The sequence below is a fragment of the Pistacia vera genome, unplaced genomic scaffold, assembly GCF_008641045.1.
Source record: "Pistacia vera cultivar Batoury unplaced genomic scaffold, PisVer_v2 Contig377, whole genome shotgun sequence".
In the NCBI taxonomy this organism is placed as follows: domain Eukaryota; kingdom Viridiplantae; phylum Streptophyta; class Magnoliopsida; order Sapindales; family Anacardiaceae; genus Pistacia; species Pistacia vera.
The window spans coordinates 22,074-28,073 of record NW_022196198.1 but is presented as its reverse complement, the minus strand read 5'-3'; positions in this window follow the sequence as shown (position 1 = coordinate 28,073).

Sequence of the window (6,000 nt, the reverse complement as noted above, 5' to 3'; positions counted from 1 at the left end):
TGATTGTTATTATTTTCATATGATTTTGCTTTGATTGTGTGATTATTCTAAATTTATTGTTTTTATGTGATGAACATGATGAGATTGAGAAATAATTCATGTTAAGCTTCTTAGGTGATCACCATTGTAGTATTAAATGCTAGAGATAGATTTAAGAATCAATGAAATCAATCTAGGATTCTTTGTGCTTAATGAGCTTTGAACTATTAGTCTTCATTTTGTTGGGTGCCAGAGTTTAATAGGGAAGAGTAAGGAAATATAGCCTGAGAAGGTATATTTTACACTTTAGAGAATTCGATTTACAATCAATGCATGTGAATATGGAATTAGTATAATCCTTAGGTTTAACCCATAGAGTCCGAATGAAGTCAAAACCCTACCCGTTTGTTTGAATTGATTTTATCCTTGTTTTAAATCTTGCTTTAATCATTTAGTTTTGAATATTTAGAAATTTTGTTTTAGTTTTAAGTTTAATTTTTCTCCCTTCAATCCAAGCAACTCGATTGCTCCAACTTGGAAACAGTAGAAAAACTTAGTGCTTAGCAACCAATCCTCGTGGGAAAGATACTCACTCATCACTTTGTTACTTTGTGCGACTAGTGCACTTGCTACATTTGCATGTTTATGAAATCATGCATCAAGTTTTTGGCGCCGTTGCTGGGGATTGGGTTTTGTGTTAACATTAAAATTTTCTTGTGTTAGCTAGATTGGAGTGTTATTTTTACTTAATTGTCATTTGTTTTATTTTCGTTATTTTTCTTTGTTTGGTGAGATTTCACTCTTGCTATTTTTCTGTGCAGTTTATGCGAAGAGCAAGATGTCAACCAGTGGTTCCTGTTGATCCTGAGATTGAAAGAACCACTCGAAACTGAACAGAGAATGAAGAGGAAGAGAAGCTACAGTTGAACCAGAAGTAATAGTTGTAGAGATGGCAAAGAATAGAACACTGAGGGAATTCTCTGTTCCCACAGTTGAAGGCAGTGGGTCGAGCATTACGAGACCAGTGATAAAGCCGGCAATCATCCAGATGATCTAGCAGTCGGTTCAGTTCAGGGGTGATTTGAAGGAAGATCCAAATCTACACATTGCCAATTTTTTAGAGATTTGTGATACGTTCAAGTCAAACGGAGTGTCAAATGATGCAATCAGATTGAGACTATTCCCATTTTCATTAAAGGATAAAGCTAAGGGATGGTTACTGGCACTACCAATAGGAATAATCACCACATAGACTGATTTAGCACAGAAGTTCCTGACCAAATTCTTTCCTCTAGCAAAGTCGGCAAAGTTGAGAAATGACATCACGTCATTCATTCAAGAAGAGTCAAAATCATTGTATAAGGCTTGGGAGAGATACAAAGAATTACTGAGAAGGTGTCCACATCATGGGTTACCAATTTGGATGCAAGTCCAAACATTTTATAATGGATTAACGGTGAATGTGAAAACTATGATGGATGCAGCCTCGGGGGGAGCATTACAGAATAAGACTTCGGAAGAAGCTCACGAGTTGCTTGAGGTTCTGGCAAGCAACAACTATCAAAGACCTAATGAGAGGGTGAAACCAAAGAAATCTATGGGTCTTCATAACGTTGATGCATATACAGACATTTCAGCCCAACTAACAACACTTCAGAAACAGTTGGGAAGTATGCAGGTAAATTCCATTCAAGCTCCTCAACTAACTTGTGATTTTTGTGCAAGTAATCACGTGAGCAGTGAATGTCAAGTAGAGAACACGTTTGCCTTAGCATCGTCATCATCAGAGCAGGTTAACTATTTGGCTGGAAATCAAAGGCAATCAAACAATCCGTACTCCAACACATATAATCCTGGTTGGAGGAATCACCCAAACCTGTCTTGAGGCAATCAAAACCAACAGAATCAGCAAAACAATCAATGGAATCAAAGGGCATTGCTAAACAACCAAACAGGGGTGAACAACCAACAAGGAGACCCAAGAGTGACAAAATTGGAGACATGTTTGGGAAGTTTATGCAAGAGACCACAGGTTTTATGAATGAGACGAGAACTAATTTCAGAAATCAAGGGGTGTCCATTCAGAACTTGGAGGTACAGATGGGGCAATTGGCTAAGAAGCTAAATGAGAGACCACAGGGTGTCCTACCAAGCAACACAGTGACTAACCCATATGAACAAGTGAATGCAATAACATTGAGAAGTGGGATAGTTGTAGAAGAGGTGCAAAAATCAAGAAAAGAGAAAAGTCCATCAAAGAAAAATGAAGAAACCGATGAGGAATTTGATGAAGAAATCATTGCTAAAGAGAAACCACCCAGCCCATGGAAAGATGAACAGAAGCGGGAAGAGAGGCAAAAGATAAGGAAAGAGAAATTGCCATTCCCTGAGATACCTCCAGAGTTGGCACATCACACTCCTTTAGTGCCTTTCCCTCAAAGACTCAGAAAAGAAAATAAGGATAAGCAGTTCATTAAATTTCTTGATGTTTTTAAGAAACTGCATATTAACATTCCTTTTGTAGATGCATTGCAACAAATGACGAGCTACGCGAAATTTCTTAAGGAAATTTTATCAAACAAAAGGAAGTTGGATAATGAGGAAATAGTTATGCTTACAGAGGAGTGCAGCGCCATTCTTCAGAAGAAGCTGACACCGAAACTCATAGATCCAGGGAGTTTTACTATTCCTTACACTATAAGAGCGAGATATTACCTTTGATCGAGTTTTATGTGACCTAGGTGCCAGCATTAACCTTATGCCTTTTTCTGTTTTCAGAAAATTAAGAATTGGTGAAGTAAAGCCGACAACCATATGCTTGCAACTTGCGGATAGATCCATAAAGCATCCGAGGGGCATTGTAGAGGATGTGTTGGTTAAGGTGTCTTCCCTGCAGACTTCTTGGTATTGGATATGGAAGAGGATAAGGAGATTCCTCTTATCCTGGGACGACCATTTCTGGCTACCGGAAGAGCTTTAATCAATGTTCAAGAAGGGAAATTGATCATGAGGATGCAAGATGAAGAAGTAACATTTAATGTCCTTAAGTCGATGAGAATCCTACCTAAGCAAGAGTCATGTTTAAAAATCGATTTGGTGGACTAGTCAAAAATTGAACCATTCCAACTGAACAGTCCTAATGTGAAAATTAAGGGATGCATGGTTAACCCGAATCAGTTCGAGAGTGAGGACCATAAAGGAAAGGGTTGCACAACATTCCAAGATGAGCCACAGTCGAGTTTGTGTTTTCACAAGGACCAGGGCTCTCAGCTCAAAAAGGTTGAGGGAAAGTCAAGAAAACGGAAAGCGGTCGGTGAGAAGAGTCGAGCCACCAAAGTTATGACCAAGGGATGGAAATGGGTGGCTAAGCTCTCAACAAAGTCCCTGTGTGAAAAAGATCATCAACAAATGAAGCTCCAGCACAAGGGAGATTTCTGGGATGTGATATACTTGGATAGTCCAGACTGACGTGAAGAATTGAGAGAGTCGAGCTTTCTGACTATAAACAAGTGCTCCTTGGGAGGCAACCCAAGTGTTTTCAATTGATTATATTGTTTATTGCTTTGAAATTGTTTTGTTATCTTTTGATTTTTGATGAAGTTTAATTTGTGCACTTTTGGGTGTTTCAGGTGAAGTTTCGAACTAAGGCAAAAAAGAAATAAAAAATGTCCCAGACTTTGCCGGGGCGAAGGAGTTTCTTCACCGTGGCGAAGAACATTTACCAGAAAATGGAAGAGGAAAAGTCCCAGACTTCGCCACGGCGAAGATTATTCTTCACCGAGGCGAAGTATCTCCTGTATTTTCCTGCCGTGGCGAAGCAAGTGGGGTGAATTTTTGCCAAGTAAACTTCGCCGCAACGAAGATTGTTCTTCGCCAAGGTGAGGTACTCCCTGTATTTTTTTGCCGCGGCGAAGAATTTCTCTTCGCCGCGGCATCGACTGGGTTTTAAAAAACCCTAGAATTCGATTGATGAACTTCGCCACGACGAAGTCTGCTTTCTATAAATTCTCACTTTCTTTCTTCATTTTTCACGCAACTTTTCAAATCCATTTGAAAGAAAAATTTTCCAACTTCAATCCAGAGCCTTCCCAATGATTTCCCAACCAAATTTCTCACTCCTTAACCCTCCTAAACACCAAAACAACTCATTTCAACAACAATCTTTGCGAAAAATTCACCAATTTTTTTAGTTCAAGAAATTTGGGGTTTTGCAATATGGGCTGATTTTGACTCAATTGGTGGTAAATACTCCTTAGTGTTGGTAAGATTTCAAGTTCCCTAAGCTTTTTATCGCACAATTTCGAGTTTTGAATTTTAGATCTAAAAATTTTGATTGTTGGTTGAGTTATGGAATGTTTGTGCTTGTGAGTGTTGATTTTGTTTGAGGGAGGGTTGATTGTGCATTATGTGATACTGAGGAGTGTGGGTTTTGAATTTTGAAGTGTTTGGTTGAATTTGAAAAAATCGTAGTTTGGGGGTTGAGGTGAAATTTTTTGGAAGTGTTGTCAATTTTTGCAAGATTGAATTGGTTGTTGTAGGACACTTAGGTTTGAATTTTTTAGTTGCATTATTGAGTTGAAGTGTAGTTTTGGAGAAAATGCCGCTCAAAGTCAAGGTCCCATCCAAGGGCAAGGGAAAAGGAAAGAAAGTAGACGACCGGTTTGTAAGTGAAAAGGCTCGAAAAAACTATGAGGCAGCAACCAAAAGGAAAGACAAGGGATTTATCCCTGAACGTGGACTGACTGCAACCCAGGCTAATGAGTAGAGTCAAGGGAGAAGTTTGGAGGACTTTATGAGTGAACCCGCACATGCTACTGTGGAACCACTAGTGATAGAGTTTTATGCCAACCTCCCTGAATGTGATGAGAGGGTTGTTTTTGTGAGGGGTACTGATGTGGTATTTACGACAAAGGTCATCAATGATTTCTATGGCTTACCTCAGATTGATCAAGATGAATATGAGGAGTTTAGGAGGACATAGAAAAGGGATGAGGTGATTCTTAAGACCATAGCAAAACCAGATGCCTCTTGGGATATTTCAAAGAAGGGCAAGAAAACCATTAAGGGGACTAGTTTAACACTAGTGGCTCGGTTGTGGCAGTATTTTATTTGTGCTAGGATGATGCTGGAGATGCACTACAGTACAGTAACGTATGAGAAGGCACTTTTGTTGTATTCTAATTCCACAAGAAAGAGAATGGATGTGGGGAACATCATCCTGACGAGTATCCAACTTGCAACCAAACCAGGGCGAGGCAGTTTTCCGTTCCCACAACTCATTACAGAGTTGTGCACTAAAGCAGGAATCAAGGTACATGCTGATGAGCCACTGATCCATGACGCCCTAGTCCTCGACACAACCTACTGCCGCAAACATCTTGCGCCTCAACAGAAAAAGGGCCCAGATCAGGCACTAAGAGAAGGAGAACAACAACAGCTGCCACCGCATCTGGTTCAACAGTCCCAATGAGAGAAATGATGCAGAAAATGATGGGTCTAATGAAAAGGATGGAGCAACGTCACGGGTGGCTAGCAGAGTAGGCTCGGAAGACACATGAGCTACAACTTAGCTGCTGGAACAACTTCGGGATTGATACTTCAGAACACCAGTGGGAAGACTGGGATTCAGATGAGTGGATGGGCTTCAATTCAGAAGAGGATGACGTTGAGTGGATGGGCTTCAATGGGTTTTAGTTGTTTCTGTTTTTCTTTTATTTTGAACATTGAACTCAGTTGATATTTTTGTTTTGGATTGTGTTAGTTGTTTTAGTTGTTTCATTCTTGTTTTAATTTCTAGTTGATGTAAAGACGAGATTAGGCTTGTAATACTTTCATATTATCAGTGGATTTTTCTAACATAGTGGACACCACAGTTCTCAATTGTTTTTACATAATTTGAGTGATGAAAAAGCTGAGGACCGGGTGTGCACACTGTTGAGCGAAACTTTAACTTCATGGATTAATCAGGGAACTATCTCACACCTTTTTCTATTTTGTTTTCTAGTCCTAATTTGTGCATAA